Consider the following 20,574-nt stretch of genomic DNA (forward strand, 5'->3'; position numbering starts at 1 on the left):
TTCTACAGCCTATACTGCTTCTGTACATCCACTGTACATCCACACACCAGGTGCAAACGGAGATCAAACCACAAGTGTTTCAATGTCCTTAGCTGATTTATTATAATGGTTCTATTACTAATCCAGCAAAATGATGGTAAAATTAGTTTGAAACAACAGATTATCCTGGAATTGCTAATAAAGCAGTAAGTAGGACAAATGAAAGAAATTAGTCTAATGTACTTGCTTGTTAACAAACTTTTGTTGCTATTACGCATGGAGAAAATCCTGCTTGGAAATGCAGTTGGGCCCATTCGCACATATTGAACCCTTCCCCATCTCACGCGTCACTGAACTCCTCGCAGATGGTTAAGTGACTTACGCAGGTACTACAAAGAGCAAAACCATCCATGAGAAGTGGCCTGCATTTCCCGTCAGAAGCGCTAGATTTGGCCCTTGGATGCAGTGGCTCTATGAATGATTTGGTATACTTTCCATACTAGAATTAGTAAATTTAACCTGTCACAGGCTTATACAAAAGTATTTCTTCCTGTACAGTCAGTAGTTCTCCGGTCAAATGTACCCGTTTCAAAAGTTCTCTCTCAAGGAAGTTTTCTCCTCCCCTTAAGTACACCTAATTACTCCTAGGTGGCCCTGCCTTGTTCCACCCTCAATAATTCCTGTCGGTATTTATATACTATAATTGTGGACATTTATCACTGGCAGTTCTCTAGGCAGTCTTGTGACTTGGATAGCAGAACGTAACTGGTGTTTAGCATTTGCTTTGCTTTGTGCATTTCCAAAGCACTAAACAACCATTCATTACCTGCATTTGGCAGCTCCCCAAAAAACTTTAGCTTTTCAAGCCCTTGAGAGGATGGGAGCATTATTGAAGTAGTATTCTCAGAATCCTGGATGTACATTTACTCCTGCTGCAATTAAAATATTTCTGAATATTTTTGGACAGCTAAGAGGTGTAATTCCTTCTTCTTCATACCAGGTATGTTGCAGTGTTGCATGTCACCAGCCCTTTTGTGGACGAGTTGAAGGAGCCAGATAGCTATGGTCAACCTGGTATTGAATCCAAATGAAGGAGGAGGGCTTAGAGGGTACAGGTATCAGCTTAGGCTCCAGGCTGCCTTCACATGACTACGTGGTTCCAATTAAAGCCACCTCGAATCTGCCTAGAAAAGATTAAGCAGGAACATCCATTGCTTACTTCATCCAAACAGGCAGTCACGAACCTAGAAACCCTTGCAGCGAGGCCGCTGATCATCTGGTAAACTGGAAATGTTCAGCAAAACCTTCAGAAGAGTCCTTTAGGTGATCAGTCACTTTTAGAGGACAAGGTTACCTAACAACTTAAGACTTTCCATTCTGCAGAAACCATGTAATCTAAGTGTATTTTTTGTTGGGTTTTGCGTGAAATAGCTGAATGCCTTCTCAGGGAAAAGCTATTCTCGTGTTTTAGTCGTTAGAGAATGCCACGGTCTCTGCACATTTCCAGAGATACAAGATAAATCACAAATGGAAGGAGTTCAGGGATCTACCATTAGGTTAGCTATTTTTCGCCATAAAAATCGCCACCCAGTCTACTGCGTGCTATGTTGGGGTAGCAATGGACTCAGCAGACAAACTGAAGTCCTGGCACACTCAGTGCTTAAAAACCAAACCAAGCAGGTAAACAAAAAACACAACACAACACACAAGAAAGCACAGAAGAACAATAAAGGGCTAGGTAAATGCCTGAAACACTTTTTGGCTTGATGCGTTTTTCTGGTTTCACACTGCTGTCTTCTCATGCCTTGAGTGAAGCGTTGTTATGTATTATTACCATTAATAACAATATATAACAACATCGCCATCATCAGCACACCAGAGAGAGGAAAGAAAAATCTAACAGACAATCTTCTCACAAGAAAAAATAAGTCTAATAAATTGGCCATGACTAAATTTAGCCTTAATTACAGATGGTTTTTAGCCATCAAAGCATAGGTATTTTTCTCCTACTACAAGCAGCATGGACCATGCAACTCTTTCATTAAGTTTAAAGGAGTGCAAGTTGTTAACAAAAGGGATCTGTGAAAAAGGGAGGATTTTACCTATTAACCTCATGACTCCAAAGATACTCGTATGTCCCTTTAAAAAGCAAAGCTGATGAGGCTAGTGCCTGGAAACAGTGAAAGGCCAAAACTCCCAACCATCTGGGATGAGGGAAACTCAGATTCAAGCACCCAGTCTGAATGAGGGAAAGCAAAAATGTAAATTTGCACTTCACACATCCTAGATGAAGTCTCGACTACTGGGACAGTTTCTTTCTCAGGACAAAAGAATAAAAAAAAAAAAATCCATCTTGGACTTCAGGATTTTTCCTGACAAATTTCAACATAGCTGTTATGCTCCTAGAAAACACTTACGTTTTGATAAGTCCACATCTCTTACTGACTGCTAGTTTAGTTGAAAAACGTGCATCTCACTTTAGTTAAAATCTCCTTAGTTCCATCTTGGTGTTTTAATTTTATGCCCTGCCACAAACTTCAGCATAACTTTTGGGCAGGCACTTCATTTCCTGCATACCCATGCTCTTCCTATGATGCTGTGGTTTTCTCTCTCCATAAACTTTTCAGGGAAATGGAGTGTCTGTAATTGTGACTATAACTCATATCTTCATCTTCACATCTCAGATTGCTTCTACAATAAAGCTCGGGAGAGCTCAGTACAAGAAAGCAAACATTTCCTGATGCCTGGAGAGATCAGCCCTGTTCAGTCCGAGTTCTTGGTTTGAATATTATAAAAAGTTTTTCACATGCGATGATCCCCCAGATTGCACAACGCGACTCCCAGTACCTTTAGGATCCCAATAGTGTCACACCCATTCATCCAGAGCCACGTATAAGTCAGCAGAGTAATCATCTTCCCAACGTTCATCTCATCATGAAGGTGTAGTAAACTTAGGTGAACTTCAGCTGTGCACATAGCCAAGCATGTGAGAACATCACGCGATGCCTGACTGTCTGATCATCTACTGAATCAGAACAAACTGCTGCTTTTCGACAGCTACACCGTGCTGCAGAATTACTGCGTTATTCATTCAAAGCTACGGTGCAAGTTCCTTTATCGATTCTGGATTTAATACTGGCTTCAGCAGAGGGAAGGGTCAGATAACAATTACTTAGGGCTCCACAGAGACCCCACGAAGCTACGTTAGATAACGCAATGAGTCATTCAATGCACTTGCCCCTTAATCTCTGCCTGGGGCCACCACTAGTCTCCCACTAGCTCTGGCAACTAAATAGGGATTATTACACCACTGAGTGTATGAGTGCACGTGTATATGAGTACATGCGTACAAGAAGGAAGAACGATTCTGTTTTTTTCCTATTGCTACATAGGTAGTTCTCTCACCATTTTCTGAGAGGAAATATTTAAATCAATGCTGTGTCTGAAGATGAAATTCACAGGCAGAGGTTTGGGCAGTACATTTTAATATAAACCACTACTAAAAAGAAATGACGAATGATGAAATAGATCTGCCTTGTACTTGCAATCCACTTCTACACACTCATTTTAGTGAAAACGGCTGATTTAATAACCTTTTCTTATAAACAGCATTACAGCTCCTAGAGAATCCAGTTTGTATTTTGTAATTTCTCACGTCCCATCAATACAATTCCTAAGCAGTTTTCAGATGCAGAGCTAAACTCCATTGCCCTCTAATACACCTTTACATACCCTCTGAGACTTCTGGTGTTCCAGAGTTATTACTGAGGGCAGGGTATGACTTGCAGCGAGAACTGCTGTGATAAGAGTACAGCGTGAAATGTGTCTAGCAGGATTTTCACTTGATGCCCAATGCACTGTAAGCTACACTGGCCAGCTTTAGCAATCCATGACTGAATCTGCGTGGCTGACTTTTTATTAATAAATCTAGCAGATGTAGTAGTTACTGAGAACTAAACACAGATCTCACTAATCGTGCATCATAACAGAGCCACACTTTAATATTACTTACCGAAGTTAGAACAACAAAGCAACCTCTAAAATGCTACTCTAAAACAGCTTTGACTTACTTTCTGCCACTTTACTCCTAAGGCAAAGCTACCAGTATTCACCCTACATTTCTTCTATTTGAGCAGCTGCATTATTTCTTTCCTCCTTCACTTTCCCTAGATTCACATTCGCTTTTAATTTCTTGACCACAGAAGAATAGTAGCTTACTAAAATTCACTCTGGACACATAGGCCATCAAAACTCTAGATGACTCACCCTCTCCTGCCTATCTTTCATTAAAATGTTAGTCAAGAACTCCATATTCAGCAAGGATTTGGGACAGCCACCTAAGCAGGCTTCAATATCATGTTTGACCTGCAACAAAACACTTGCACTTTGGTTTTTTTTTTTTCAGATTTTTAAATACAAGTGAAAACACTAACTTTACAAAGCTAGCCAAGAGAAGAATGGAGTCAGGCTTCCTGATTCCTAATGTCTAGCTTAAAAACCATCTTATTCTCCCATTCTGGTCTGATAACTATATCAGTATTCCACAACAAAGTAGAAAATAGAAATAATTCTACCTAGAAAGACTTAGAGAAATCCACAGCCTGTGTTGCCGCAAAATGTAGTGATGAGAGTTTTTTCTGCAAGTTCCTGGTTCCAATCTCTGCTCTGAATCAGTGGAAAAGGGATTTGACTCCGATTCTACGACCCACAGATCCATATCAGAACCATGAGAACAGAACTATCAGAACCAGAGGGAGGAGCCCAGCCTGCCCTGGTTTGCTTTGGCAACTTAGCCTCTGGGAAGGAGATGGAGGTTTCTTTACCTCTGATGGTTTATTAATAGAGGTTTGTACACTTGTGGAATGCCTTTGGTTCCTTGGGAATGAAAGATGCAGCTGGACGTGTCAGATACTCTATAACACATTAGCTTCTTCTCCACCTGTTCCACAGCACTCCTGAATGTACGTTGCCAAAGGAGCAGAATAACAGCTTTCTGGAATGAAACCTGGACTTTGAAAGACAACCTAGTGCTCAGTGCTCCAGCTCCTGATCTATAGGTTTGATACCGTAAAGAAAAGGGGAGGCACCATGCATAGATGCAGGCACAAGCAACAGAGTAGGTCCCCTTACCAGCCCCAGTCTTCCTGCATGCTTCAAAATGTTTGCACGCTAGCTGGCCAAGGCACCCAATCACAGAGACAAACATCGATGGAGTGCTAACCCAAACTAATCCTTGGCATTACGGATGAATGACATCTATTAACTGTTGTGCTGATGCTTTAACTGAAATTTTGCAACTCATTGAGCACACCAGTAGAAGTAATGCTTCCCTGGCTGAGTTAGAGCATTAATGTAGTAAGCTTTTCTCTTGAAAAGGGAGATGAGAACTTCTTGTGACAGAAAGAGAGCAGAAACAGTAGTCCATCCTGTGAGTGCTGTAACAATTTGGTCTACCTTTTATATGTTAAATGTGGGCCTTCTTTGTATTTTTCCTCTCCGAGACACAAATGAGATAATGGAATTGTTGCTCTGTATCACTTGCTGATTCCCTAGAAACACATTAGGATAGCCTTTGGTAATCGACTCCACTGCAAAGCAAATGAAGTATCTAAGAGTCACTATTATATTATACAGGAACCACAATTTAGCAAGATTGGAATTATTTTATTAGACAGTAAAACATAATCTATCCAGAAATGCCACCTGTTTTAAAATTCAGTCATTATCTGAAATGGTATTTTCTCTCTTACTTAGGAGAGACAACATTTTAAAGGGTCTGAAGAGAAATAAGCACGGCTTTTTCTTTTTTTTAGTGAAACTCAAGCTATCTGATTTTCTTCCTTATGACTTGATTGTGGGAGAAATTATAAATTTAGTCTTGAAATAAAATGAAAATGAAACTAATAAGTGTTTGCTTGAGTATTTGCACCAGCTAAGACTACTGGATGCCTGTGACTACAGCTCACGCAAATACAGCGCTCTCTGATTAGCAGTATTCCCACAGATATTTTTTGTTTTTCTTCATTTAATGCATCTTCACATAACCTTAAACAAACCCTCTTTACAATACAGAGGGATTCTGAACTGTTAGTGACACTTGTAAATCCCCCAGCAATCTGTGTAAATAAACAATTACACACTCAATCTGCTTTGCATACCCAGATCAGCTATCAGGGTGCTACCTGACAGATGGGGTACTTCAGGAGACAAAGCACGTATGCTTCCACTGAAAATACAGCTCTATTTGTAATATGAGCTTTCTAAGTGTTGGATTTAAACTCGAAGCGTATTCAGAACACAACTGAAATCCCATTAAAATGGAAATGACTTTTCTGACTCCTATTCTTTTATCAAAACTTTCTTCTTTTCGGTTTCACTCATCTTCAGTGAAGTTACAATTTAGTATTTGTAGCTTCTTATTCAGTCCAGCAGAATAAGCAGTATTAGCAAGGTGAAAGCTTATATTAATGCATAAAAGCCTGGGTATTTTTAATAGTATTAGGAAGGGAAATGTAAGGCTACAACAGCACAGCTTCCTTTATAGTCACAGCTTTTACAGAATAACCTCTTCTATAATGTGAGCTTCATAAAAAAGGGCTGCTAAAGTATTCGGTTAATTTGAGACTTTCAACGCTTCATTTGCCATAACCAGGTTCAGGTAACAGGGGCTTACAGAGAAAGCAGGCAACAGCAGCAGCATAGAACCAGCAACTCTCACTTTCCTATTCAAGCACTCATTCACCCTCTTTGTCTTTATATTGATACTTACCTGTGCCAAATAAGATGAAGTGGTTCTTGGATGTCTGGTCTATGCGTTACAGGTTATCACCAAATAGCCTGGAAATTCCAATCCTTTCTCCTGTTCTGCCACATGCTTCTTATATGTCTTCAAACCTCTCACTTCTTTCTCCTTAGAAACTTTTTCTAACCTCTTTCTCACAATACATGCATAAATAAAATCAAGAACAGAAGGAGGGGCTTTTCAAGGCTAACCATAGATCAAGCAAGATCATTTTCAGGATAGTTGTGCCTGCCTTAAATGACGAAGATGAACTAAATGAACTTCAGAAGTCTCTTTGTTTTGTTTTCTGTGGCTTCTCTAGGTTTTTTTTTTTTCTATAGAAGGAAGAGGACCAATATTGACATTGCAACCAGAAGTCACCGAAATCTGTAGGGCACGAATATAGATATATCTTATTGTCTACATTCATATATGCATACACCCACACCATCATCTAATCTGGTTTCAGCTAGAAATCAGTATTTCTAGTTTTTCCTCTGTTGAGAAAGTAAGAAAGAGAGACAGCTGAACAGGACGCATCAGCAACTAAGGGCAGAAGTTGGACCAAGCAGCGTTTTGAACAAGGTGCTGTGCGAAAGGGCAAAAGTAAAACCAGTACCTTGCTGTGTAGGGTCTGATGTCCCACAGTATCTGAAGTGAATTGTTCCACTGGGGTTATTGTACAGAAGGTTGATGGTGGACTGGAGCCAGAACACAAAGAGCTATTGCATCTTGTCTGGGTGCAGAAGGAATGCTTTAATCTTAGCCATGAAAAAAGGAAAAAAAAAATAGCAAGGGAAAATTATAATGTAAAACTGAAGTTTCATTAAAGGATTACCTAAATCTATGCTAGCAAGCTTCCATTCAACTAGACCTCTACTGAAGAACGGGCCTTGTTATTTTCAAGTGAAGTCATACAGTTCCACTTTATGCTGAAAGCTTGCCCCAGCTGAAACACGTAAGTGGGTAGCAGCATTTGCTTTATATATTTTTAAGAACTGGAAAGTATTGGAAACTTTCAAACATTGATAGAAGTGTTGCAGCTGATGAAAGACCAAATCTAGTTGAAGATGGCCGGTTCCAACTTTGTTGGACGGCATGCTTCTTCTGGTAAGCGCTAAGAGCTTACTTGGTTGGTTGGGACCTTTCCCAGGCATTTCTTTTCTTTAACAAATCTACTACTCATCCAAAACTTCAGAGCTTTACCCAACCGCACCTGTGTTAGGCTCCTTTCTGGAACAGGATGTTTCAGTGTTTTGCAATTCCCATCAAGTCCACAAACCTGTTGTCAGTTCCCGGCACTACTACTTTGCTGGATTTTCCACCTGCATTGTGTGGACTGGATTACTGACAAACCCAGAACTGGATAAAACCATTCAAACGCTTGGATGCTGCAACGAGAACAGCAGCACAGCAGATTCTCCTTTGTCAGGCATCAGGATTTTTTCACCACATAGGGCTAGAGCACAGACACAGCAAAGAAAATCATGAAATAACTGTCAGAGGTAGCTAACATCCGTTACGATAGGCTGCGGGTTAAATTGCACGTGACACTTTTTCAAAGCAAATCACCTTCTCCTATAAAGAAGTTCTTGTGTCATTTTTAAATTCTAATAATTTGCTGAGAACTCAAGATCAGGAAAAAAAAAACCCAAATCAATTATTTGCTACAGTTGGCCACTGGAATCAGATGCAGCTGTGGTATGGATGGGGCAATTACAATGACATGGCTTTTTCCCCTCCTGTTAGTAGAGATTATACTGCATTAGATGATATTAAGAGGGTGGAGAGAACCAGAACACTCCTAAGACAGTGATGTATTGTAGAGCTGGATGAGCTAATTTTAGACCATTTAAGCTCAGAAACTGGCAGCAGTTTTTCTGAGAGCTCAGTTAAGACTAATTTACCTTGAATCATGTACTGAACTCATCCTGCAGATCACAAAAATGTAAAACTATCATGCACTTAGAGGATTAAAAAATCCTGTGCTAGTTCCTGCAGGTTACATAAAAATGCTTTTAGAAGCGGTAATGCATTTTTAGACTTATGAAAGCTCTTCCACAGTAATTAAAAATGACATATCCTATTAAATCACTTAGTACATACCTTAAAGCATATGATGCAGAGGTTTCTTGAAAAAGCCAATTACACAGTATAGCTCTGTACAAGGCCAATGCTTCAAAGCAATTTTCAGATTGTGAGTTACATATGCTTCAGAAAGGGAGAAGCTTTTTTTTTTTTACTGCTAAGAAGATACACTGCAAATAAGATACAAGCCTCTCTACTTGATTTTGTTGTTGTGAATTAAAAGTCCATTGCATATCTTAGCTTCAGCACAAATATTCACAAATTATTAGGGAGGTCTTTTAATGGGAGAGGCCTCTCTTTATACTGAACTTTTGTGTAAGTAAAGCAGTGGTAATGATTAAATGATGGATAGGATGCAGTTTTGGTATTGCTTGCCTGTTCCCACCAAAGCACATTACTGCTAGAATTCACGGGTAGGAGAAGCCTCAGGTCTTTGCCATGATACTGTATTAATCTTACAAGACCGCAGATTCTAACTATATATAACATATGAAACACTTAGGTTTCTTTCCATTATCTCTGTTTAGCCAAACACTGGTTTTCTCTGCTGACACTTAATGAAAACCAGCCCTAGAGTAAGTCTTTCTTCCACAAAAAAATATTTTTCTTTCCCAAATCTGAAACAGTAGCAGTTTTAGAAAAGTAGTACACTGAAAACTCCTGTTTTATCTGAACTAGGCAGGTTTTTTTCTTCTGTTTCAGAAATGAAAGATACCGTCACACCAGAGGATACTGTCCACACGAGCCCAAAAGTTAACCTTCGCGGTGTTAGGAGAAACGATCGAGCATGGTAAGATTCTTCTTGAAAGGCAGGAGACCTTGCTGGCAGTATGACACCAAACACTTAGTGGGGTTGGAGTCTAGTAAAAACCCATATGCAAATTAAAAGCAGAAATAGCACCAAGACAATCATCTTGTGAGCTGAGAGGATCAAGCAGAGGTATCTCCCAACTCCAGCACCAAACCCGGCTGTAGGAGCTGAAAAGCAGACCTTGTGTTAGCATTTTTAAACTCTTCCTGAGCAGGGAGTACATGGCGCCTCAAAAAATCCTCCTTTAACACTGAAATTCACTACTTCATTATAGAAATATTTTTCCTTAAAGAGTCACCTCCTGTCCCTTGAAATTCAACCAAGTATTTCATCTCCTCACCACTACCTGGAAAACATCTGCGTTGTGTCATTTGATGTAATCTCACTGCCTCATCCAAGGATTCAAAGATAAACAAAAATGAAGTATTTGGGTGGAAAAGGAGATGTGTGACAGGCTAGGTATGTCCATGACACACGCAAACAGCCCTTTTTATTCCAGGATTTTATTGTTTTTTAATAAAAATAATATCAAATCACACAAGATTAAATCCCAAGGAGGATAAGGAATACTTCCATCCAATTATTTTCCTGATAACTCCATTAGAAAACAGACAAATCACAGCATAAAGGAAAAATTAGTTTTTGTAATGACAAAAAAAAAAAATTAGAAGCTGAAGTTGGCTCTTAGCCAGAGGGCTTTTTAAACCTCTAAGGAAGTTTTAAAAATGCCCAAGACCCTTTCTCCTGCTAAAGATCACAAAAAAAGAAATCATAGTGTCTTGACATTTTTCTAATGTTTAGCATTGGTTTTGACTCTAACCACCAGATGTTTCTGCTTATTAGCAAATGCAAAGTCTGGGCCAGCCTAAAAGTAAGTTTATCAGGACCACTTCCCCTCAGACATCTGAGAGGCATAAGTTTATGGGAGAGATTATTGGGACGTGACAGGCAATTAAAAACATTGACACCTTATTATAAGTAGTTGAGAAGATAATTGAAAACCACAAACATATCTGAGTTAGGGCACACTAAGTTCAATTTGTTGAGCAGCCAAATGCCTTCACTGCCTAAGCTTAGTAACTTGCTATTGTCCCAGAGAATGAATCCTGGATTTTCTTTAGTAACGGCACTTTTGCAAGGTCAAATGTTAATATTCAAAGGGGAAGAATCTGACTTGCTTAGCAGCTGGAGCTGAAGGAGAGGTTCTAGCAACATCCACATTCATAAGAAGTGAAGTTCATACATCATTTTGGTTTCAAGTATTTGTAGACTCACAGGAGCTTTATTTCTGAAAATTAGAGGAAAGACAAATAGACTGAGGATCATTGATTCCAATACCTGCCCCTCTGCCCAGACCCTCTCGAAAAGCTGACTAGAGCTGAAGTGGTCATCTGGCACGTGATGGCAGACACTGCTACAGTTAGATTTAGGATTAAAGCAGGTCAGTCTAAAGAATGGTAGCTCAGTAAACCAGTGTCACTGTTGCCTCGTAAAATTTGAGGTAGGTGAAAGGGCGCAACCCATGGACTCTAACACATATCCTTTTCATTTCAGGGTCCTTGGAAGAAGACCAGAGGACGATGAACAGGCACAGAACAGGATGGTACTCTGCTGGGCAGAAACAAGCTGCAATAGTGTATTCCCTGGGCTTTCACAGCAGATGTGACAGTCAATAAAAGCAGTAGGTTTCAATACGCTGACAGTAAGCTATGCTCACACACCAGATGTTCATGTGTTGAAATTGTGTTTTATTTAAAAATAACATTGGTAAGATCAGATCTGTGCAAACTACAGTGGAATATGTAAAAGGCCTTACTGATACCCTTCGGTGATGGCAATAGAACTTGCTTCTGTCTCCATCAATAATTTTTCCCATCTTCCCAAATTCCAGCAAAGGACTCGGAGTGCACTGTTACATGCTGAAATCACATGAAAAATAGCTGTAGCGCACAAAAGGGTCTGAATTATTACTTGGTCTTTGAAACCAAATACCCTAATTATCAAGAGTCCAATCCACAACCCTCCAAAAGCCATAAAACTATTTTAAAGACTCATTCTGTGCTTCAGATAGTAACGTCTCAGGAATTTCCAAGGCAAGTCCTTGAATTCCCTGAATATTTGGAAACATTCACTTTCCAAAGACATAAAATTAACTTGGTTGTATTTTAATAGATTTTAAACCTGGACATTTCTATGCACCAGAAAAGACAGATATGGTCCAGGATTGAGTATTATCTGTTTAATGTATTTTTTGAGACTGTATCACTACACTATGGGGTAGACAAGGACTACTATCCCATGTCTGGTTGATCTGAAATGAGAACTGTTTTAGAGCTTTTAGGAAAGCCAGACAAAACCAGGGAAGATTTATGAAAACACAGAGTCTCCCACCCTTTTATTGATTCTCAGCTCTCCCAAATTCTGCATAAACAACCCAAGGTATTTGTCTTAAGATGCAAGATATTGTCTTACCTTTATGACTGTAATTTATCGTAATGAGATCATCTTTAACTGGATTGAATACAATAAGCATCAATAGAAGTGACCGTGATTTTGTGTAAACAGATCTCTTCATACTCCATATAATATACCTTATTAAACCAAAACCGATTGCCACAAACTGTGCCAAAAATTAGAAAAAGGGTGGGTGGATAAGGACCTGAATCCAGCGAAGCATTTAATTCACGAGAGAACTGCTGAAGTAAGAACGTGATTCTGTAAAGATACATTTCCAAAAAGACTTGCTACAACCCTTATTAGAAGCTTATCTTTGAGCAGACAAATTTATTATTTAAGAAATACTGTTAAATCCACCACTTCCCACCAAGAGTTCAGAACAGCCTAACGTTTCTAAGAGGTTGTTTCCTATTTGCGCTGTTACCATAGCAATTGTATTTCATTGCCACAGTGAAGCTTTAGTTGTTTTCACCCCAGGATCATACGAAGGCACTAAGATGCGAATCCCAAACACATACACGGATCAATTTCTGTTAGCCCAGACAAGCACCCCATGCGCAGTGGTACGGAAAATTTCCACCCGACTCATCGACTTTTACTGCCTCCTTTGCCTTCAGACTGCGGATAAGAAAAGCAGACCCTTTCTTCATCTCTTGTGTTTCGGTTACTTTTTCAACATGATTAACTAAGTAAGATTGACTGAAGTTTAAAGAACTATGTTGCAAGAAACCTTAGATGAATCAGCTGACAAAACATTAACGTTACTCTTTACCACAGAAGTAATCCAAGTTTCTCCCTCTTTCTTCAGTTTGTTGGCCTCTGCTTTGGCACAAATGCAAATATGCAAAGCCTTTAGGATAAAACCAGAAACAGAACAGGGCAGCAAGACTGGTTAATAGTACGTGTCTCCAAACAGCTACTCTTAGTTGTAAAGGAAAACCCAAGAGAAGGCTTTAATCAGAAAGGCTGCAGCTATTTTGCATCATTTTCCCAGGGCCTAAAGGCTGGATGCCACAGTCCTATATACAGGATTCACGGGCTTTCCCGCCATCTATACATTAATCTTACCTTCAGAGCACACGACACAGAAAAGGAACCACCCCCCACCTCGCCGCCAATCCTAGGTAACTGTAAGAGATTTTACTTCAAGCAAATGATCTTGTTGTGAAATATAGATCCTATTTTTTCCGAGGTTATTATCTCGTGATGTTGATTTGGTACTTGTTGAAAACCATTTCCTTTTTACTTAAGAAACCAAAAGATCAAAATTCACAGGTTAACATATTTCAAGTAATTCGTGTTCTTTCTGAGCACAAAAGATTATATAAGCATTTTACCTACTATTTTGCTAATTATAAAAAATAGCCTATGTGTCCTTTGCTTTAAAAAACTTGTCTCATTTTATGGCAATTCATTCACAAAGCAGTAAAATATCAGGAATTTGCCCCACTTGTTTTAATTAAGGAGATTGGAGTTTTCCCAGTGTGGGATCTTCAGGGAGATAACATATGTCTGACAGGTTACAGAAACCTTCACAGAAACACAATTGAGAAACAGATAGAAGTCATTCTTTTTCTAGGAGGAGTCTAATTCCATACCCCATCAGGATTTTTCAGTCCTTTTCCTGTCCCTCTTTGGGACTATGGCATGTGTTAATCCAGATGTTACTGTTTTAATAGCAGCCACGGAAAAATATCCTCGTAAGACAAAAGTTTGCTTATGCATTTTGCTCTTGTACAGAAGATTCATTTCAGTACATGCAAACGTACAGTTTGACGAGGCATGGTTTGGAAATTGGGAAGACAGTGAACACCTCTGTTTTGCTTTGAGTGAGACTAAGATCCCCAAAATCGGCACCCTGTGTTACAATCTAGCAATCAAGTTAGACTAATTTATGCAGTCTGCTTTTTTTCTGGGATGCCCTACGGCTTCATAAATCAGAAACATTGATTACTTATTCTACACTAATTCGACAAAGCTTTAAACATGAGTGCTATGGACTGAATGAGAGCAGGACGTTCCTTTGGGATGTTTCTGCAGTTCAGGGATACAAGCTGTAGACTTTTCAAACAGACTAATTCTGCCCTCTGTATTGACTGCTGAATCTCTGAAGAGAAACAGCTTGGGAGGAAAGAAGATTTTTAATGGCTACTTGAGCTCACCTAAGAAAACAAGAAAAACAAAGCAACAACTGAGGCTGAAGGAGGGCTCCATATAATATTTCATCTTTGCTTAGCCCACTGGCATCCTGATTTTAGTGTAACACAAGTCAGCGATAAAGAGATATTAGACGATCACTTAGTTTCTTTCCCGGTAGGTAAGAACTCCTCAAATTAAAGGTTATAAGCTTTCATGTTGCAATAATTAATGAATACATTTAAAGTATCATCACTCTAATAAAGGATGAGTTAGGAAACCACAAGAATAAAAAAAACAATTTAGTGTAAGAATTACCTTGACATTTTTATATTTCATTTTGAAAATCATTAAGTTTTTAACTGTACGTTACTATTTTTAGGGCTAGGTGGAAAAACGATTTGATCTTCAGGGGGATTAATCATCTACTTACAGCACAGAAGCAATGAAAAAGCAGCAAGGTGAGCACTCCGTAGCTTAGCCCACCAAGTCACCTCCACCGGAGGCGGCAGTGATGGGCAATTCCATGGTGCTGCCTCCAGCAGGACTGTGAAAAAGGCCACAATGCCGACCAAAGTCACAGATGGACATGGCCCCTCTCTACCGCATACCGTATTGCTTGCTTCCTGGCACAAATCAAAAGGCTTTGGAGGACAGCTGCATTTAAATCAATTCTTTGCCTTACGGTTTCCCCTCCCTGCTTCCGTTTCCTTCAGCTGTTAAATCTTAAAAAACAAAAAAAACCCGCCAAACAAACAAGACCCCAAGTAAAACAATGTAACAGGTATTTATAAGGGGATGCACAAATGCGAGCAACTAATCCAGTTTGTTTATGTTAGGTTTACAGATGACAATGGTTTTTTTCATCTCCTATTTTGTTATACATAAAAATCACTAAAAAACCATTAGTGGTAATAAGTAGTGTGCTGAAACCCATCTTTTTTTTTTTTTTTTGGAACAGAAGAAAACAAACATGTAAGAAAGTTATGCCCAAACTCTACTTAGGAACTCAACTTATCTTTAGAACTTTTGAGAATTTTGAGATGTATTGATTTTTCCATGTCTGACAAATACAGCTGTCTTTCCTACTGTACTGGAAGTAACTCGAGGCTCAACAATCTCCTGCGATTTTTAGGAACAATCTATGCTTGCTATCATATGCCACTAGGATGAATTGCAAAGATAGTTTAAATCCCTGATTACAAGTACAGACTCTGGGAATACTGGAGCAATGCACAGACAGCGTGATATTAAACGTTAACAGCTCTGCCCTGCTAATACTATTTTGTGGACAGTAGCAGGACCACAGGAAAAGCGCTAAGCCATAAAATCCCGACTCAAAAGCATTAACTACTTATTTGTACTTGATATTAGAAAAGGGATTGGAGGTAAAAGTGTAAACCTAAGTGTCTGTGGGAAGGACCCGCATTGGAAAAGTCTGTGAAGGACTGTATCCCCTGGGAGGGACCCCACACTGGAGCAGGGGAACAGCGTGAGGAAGGAGCAGTGGAGACGAAGTGTTATGACCGGACCACAACCCCCCATTCCCCATCCCCCTGCGCCACTGGCGAGGAGGTAGAAGAGTTGGGAGTGAAGTTGAGCCGGGGAAGAAGGTGGTTTTAGTTTTGGTTTTTTATTTCTATCTTACTCTGGTATCAATTGGCAAGAAGTTAAATTAGTTTTCCCCAAGTCAAGTCTGTTTTGCCTGTGACAATAATTGGTGAGCGGTCTCCCTGTCCTTATCTCAACACAGGAGCTTTTTCGCTGTATTTTCTTCTCCTGTCCTGCAGAGGAGGTAGAGTGAGAGAGCAGCTTGGTGGGCGCCTGGCAGCCAGCCAAGGTTAACCCACCTCACCTTGTTTATAAGAATTTTAATAGGGAAGTCCAGCAATTCAGCTTCTCACAGGGCCCCTAACAAGACCTAACACAACTGCTGGCGATCAGCCAGAAACAGATCCGCATCAACCAGATCCCGTCAGTGACATTGCTCTTAACACATCTCATTTTATAACTTTAAAATGCTGTGCAAACAGCAACTAATCCTCTCACTCATGCAATATATGCTTATCCTCCGAGATGTTAAGTAACCAACGCAGTCACACCACAGATGCAAGACAAAGCGCAGTCCTAACCTTTACTGCCACTGCCCAGATAAGCAAACCCAAGTACAAGACACAAACGCATTTTAAAAGCGTGTATTTCATGCTGATTGAGGTCAGGATCTGTAAGGTGAACTTAAGCCCCTGCAGAATGTGAACTAAATTAAATGCGAACATCTCAACAGCAGAATCTTAGGCTTCCTAATTTAGAAACTCAACTCCTTTATTAAAGGGCAGAGACAAATCGGAGCCCGAAAGGAAGGGGCTTTTCAGTGACGCTTCATCCAACATGGGAAGCAGTTGGCCTGTTTCCCAAGCTTTTTTCTCCACCTCCCCGGCCCAGCAGAGACCTCTTAGGTTATGGAGATGCCAATCTGGCAATCAAGGAGCACTTTTAATCTCCTTCAAGAGGAATAATACCTCTAAAGCTTGTCCCTCAGCTGGAGGAGGGAGGGGATTGTCAAAGGTCAGCAAAATTAACATTCAAGAGCAATAGAAATGCAATGGGGAGATGACAGCTATAATTGAAAGCCTGGAAACTGACAGAGGGGAAGAGAATTAGGGCAGTTTTGTAGAGGTGATTGCTCCAGGGAAAGTATGGGGCCTCTTATTTTGGGGAGAGAGACTAGGAAGATCTCATATCCCACAGGGCAAGCAATAATCTTTGTCAAGGGGGATAGACACGTAGAAGAACAGAGTGAATCAGGCCGAGGGAAATTCTGCCTGCAAAGGGAGGGAACAGTGCATAGTAAAATCTTTGCTTTCCAGTCCACTCACTTGCTGGTATCACTACCTACACCCAGAAAAGATGGGATGGAAGGAGCAGACACTTCACCTGGCAACAAACCTGGCTGATATGGCTCCAGCACAGAGTTTTAACCACAAGGTGGTAGGGGCTCTACCATGATTATTCTTCCTGCTTGAGGTGAGGGAGAAAAGGAAGAACAACAGGTGAGAAATCCCAGATGAAGCCGATCCTTCCCACCCCCAACTCCGTCCTCTTCTGCCCAGCCTTTGCCAGCATGGGCTCCCTCCCCTGCCAATGCACAATGCCAGCCCGTGACTTCCACTCAATCACCATCTGCACTAGCTCAGACCCCATCAGTGCTCCAGATTGCCCTCCTCCCACAAGCTACGCAAGCCCCAAGTCAGAGCATGTCAAAGGGAAGATTACATAAGGAAGCCAGTGCCAGGTTTCCAAGAGTCACATTTTCACAAGGCAAGAAGGTGGTGAACCATGCCAGCATCTGCCCACAACTATCAGCCTGTTAAAAGCAAAGAGCAACAACAGTGTAAGTACTCCTTAAAGGGAGCTTCTTGCCCACTCTTATGCTCGCAAAACTTCGGTTCTCAGTCCATTTAGGTACAACTTAACGCGTACCTACAGTTAGCAGGCACACTACTCAGAGCAGCAGAAGCAGAGAGGTCAAACCAATCACAGCTGGGGACTCTGTCGGCAGGGTGTAGTGGGAAAGGGAGACAAAGGGAATTTCTTCGAAGACAGAATTCCTTAGAGGACATTGTACCTACAGAAACCCCCTTATTCTTGTATTTCAGAAAAAAACTAGGAGGCTGCAATAAGTCATTTTTAACCAAGTTAACTATAGAAATAGCACTTTTGCCCTTTCAGTGGACAAAACAACAAAGCTGCTAAGCTGATTACAAACCTTGTTCATTACAAATGAAATATTCCAGAAATTCCCTTTTTTTTTTTTAAGACAACTTTTTCTACTTAGAAATCAAAGGCAAACATTTTAGATTTTCACCACCATCATGTCTGGACTGTAAGCATCATAAGAGTGGCAAGTTATTTAAAGCAAAGCTAGTAGAAAATACTATAGCTCAAAAAACCTCCAAACTCTGCTATCTCCACTTGAATCTCTAGAAAAGACAGTCATTCCTTTCTTCCCTACCCAGATACCTCTGCTGCAAACACATCTACAGCTGGTTTTGGTAACTTGATAATTTCTCCCCTTGCAAAGCAAGGACCACGACGCACACACAAACATGAGTTAGTCATATTTGCTGTTCTGAAGGGAAGTACAAGTAACCAGCAGACCAGTGACACTGGCTCTGCAAAATAAACCAGTGGTATTTTCTCTCCTGCCTTCCAGTTAACAAGCAGTGCTGCCTCCCAACATCTTGTCATTATGAGCACAGGACTGCTCCTCGTTTTGCCATGCAAAGAAATTATCTTGAAGGATGGTTGCTATTTTTAGAGGCAGCACTGGAAACTACGCAACTCTCAGCTCCAAATTGTGAGCTCCTGTACCTTAATGGATGTGAAGATGTTCAATCACACACTCACATAACGCACACTCACTGTGTAACGTCAACTAAAAAAGGTTATTTAAGGAGTTCTTAACCTGTCTCTTCATTTACTTGAATTACACCCTTGAGAATAGATTATATAGTGCTGCAAACCCACAAAAAAGCGGTTTGCTTCATTAGATCCGCTGTTTGTTTATTTTAATTAAAACACTGACCTTTCCCTTCCTCTGCTGTTCCCACCTCTTCTAAGGCACATCCAGGAATTCTTCCCTTGCCAATATTTGGGGGAGACTTGACAAGCACAAGATTTAAACATATAGGAACTCCAATTTAGAACTAAAAAAAACCCCTATTTTTCAGTTTTCTTCCAGTATTTGAGATGTGCTGAAGGTAAACAAGTCTTTGTCAAAAGCCACTCCAAGGGGAATAGTTAAGAATCTGAAGCTTTAAATAGTACAGTTACACAGGAAAAATCTTTCGTGTCTTATTCTGGCATTTCAAGGCTTATTACAGAATATTCAAGTCCCCCTTTTGTCTCTGACTTGCCCCCACAGTTCCTGCACAGGCCAACTAGCTGCTTGTGTTACTCAAGACAAATTACAGTGCTCAAAATATAATTAAAATTCATGCTATGTGGAAAGCCATTTACTAATTTGATGATTAAGTGTTTTTCATGTTTACAATAACTATAATCATAACCACTCCTAGACCTGGAAAGGATAAATTTCACCAATAAGTTAAAACAATAAAACAAAACAGACAGCTTTGCTGTTTATCCACTATTTCAAGAGCTACAGTCCAGATACAGAGTGCCATAATTATCAGTGATACAGACAAAACACTGCTTCAGCTAAGAGCAGATTCAGTAAGCAACTTGAGTATCTTCAACTGCAGCCTGTAAAAGGTTCCTGGTATTACAGTATGAATAAATACGAGAGTATTTTAGGGACACAGAACACCCCTTCAGAATTTGGTGAACATTTATGACAAAAGAAATGTAAACACACCGTTTTGCCTTTAGTGTCACTGCTTGAGCGTCTGTACTACCCGAACTCACTAATGATTTAGAGCAAATGAGTTTCAGGACAAGGCATCTGTTCCTTGTTAGCTAGAGGAAGATTGTTTTAGAGCATTCTAAACCAAGTTAGACCTGCACTAGCTGAGTTTCCATGAAAGCAAGTTTGAAACCTGAAGACAACATAAGCAGATATTAATTTAAATGCTACTTATGCAGCTTAAAAATCAAAGACTCTCCCTGTAGTTTTAAGTGTCTGCTCTTGCCGCTCAAGCAAACACATACAAAGAAAGCATTAGTGCTTACTACCTGCAGTTACTTGGCCTATAGAGGATCATTTAATCAGCTTGTGTAAACCGATGTATGTTTCTCACAGTTCTTTTATCAAGCTAACAACGCAGCTGTTACACCTCATTGCACCAGAATGTACATCATTCCCCATAAGTTTCTTGTCAGAGGGCAGACCAGCAGAAACTATAGAAATTACAATGTAAGGAAACAGGCAAAAAACTGTCTCAAAGCCTTTTCAGAACGACAAAAGGAAATTCTCCCCACACTTGGCCACTATACCAGGCCTGCAATTTTTAAAATTTATTTTCAGTTTTATAAATAATGCATTGCTAAGATACAACAAGCCTGAAAGGTGCTGGGCAAAAGAGGGTGTTGAGAATGAGAGACAATATGGCCCCAATACTTGGCAGAACTGACAATGTGAGTGTTTAGGGTCACATAACAGCTAGACTCCAGGCATAGAATACTTAAGAAAAGATACTTTAGAAAAGACTGAAGCAGGAAGCCATTCTACTTATTTAACCGAGTCACAGACCAAACAAGATTGGAAAGACAATGTCAAACTCTACATTCAGGGGTATTTACTTGGCCGTTACAGGTTTTTACTTCTCAGATTCTACCTTTTTCTCTAACACCTACTGTCAAG

The sequence above is a fragment of the Mycteria americana genome, chromosome 11 (assembly GCF_035582795.1).
Source record: "Mycteria americana isolate JAX WOST 10 ecotype Jacksonville Zoo and Gardens chromosome 11, USCA_MyAme_1.0, whole genome shotgun sequence".
Lineage (NCBI taxonomy): Eukaryota > Metazoa > Chordata > Aves > Ciconiiformes > Ciconiidae > Mycteria > Mycteria americana.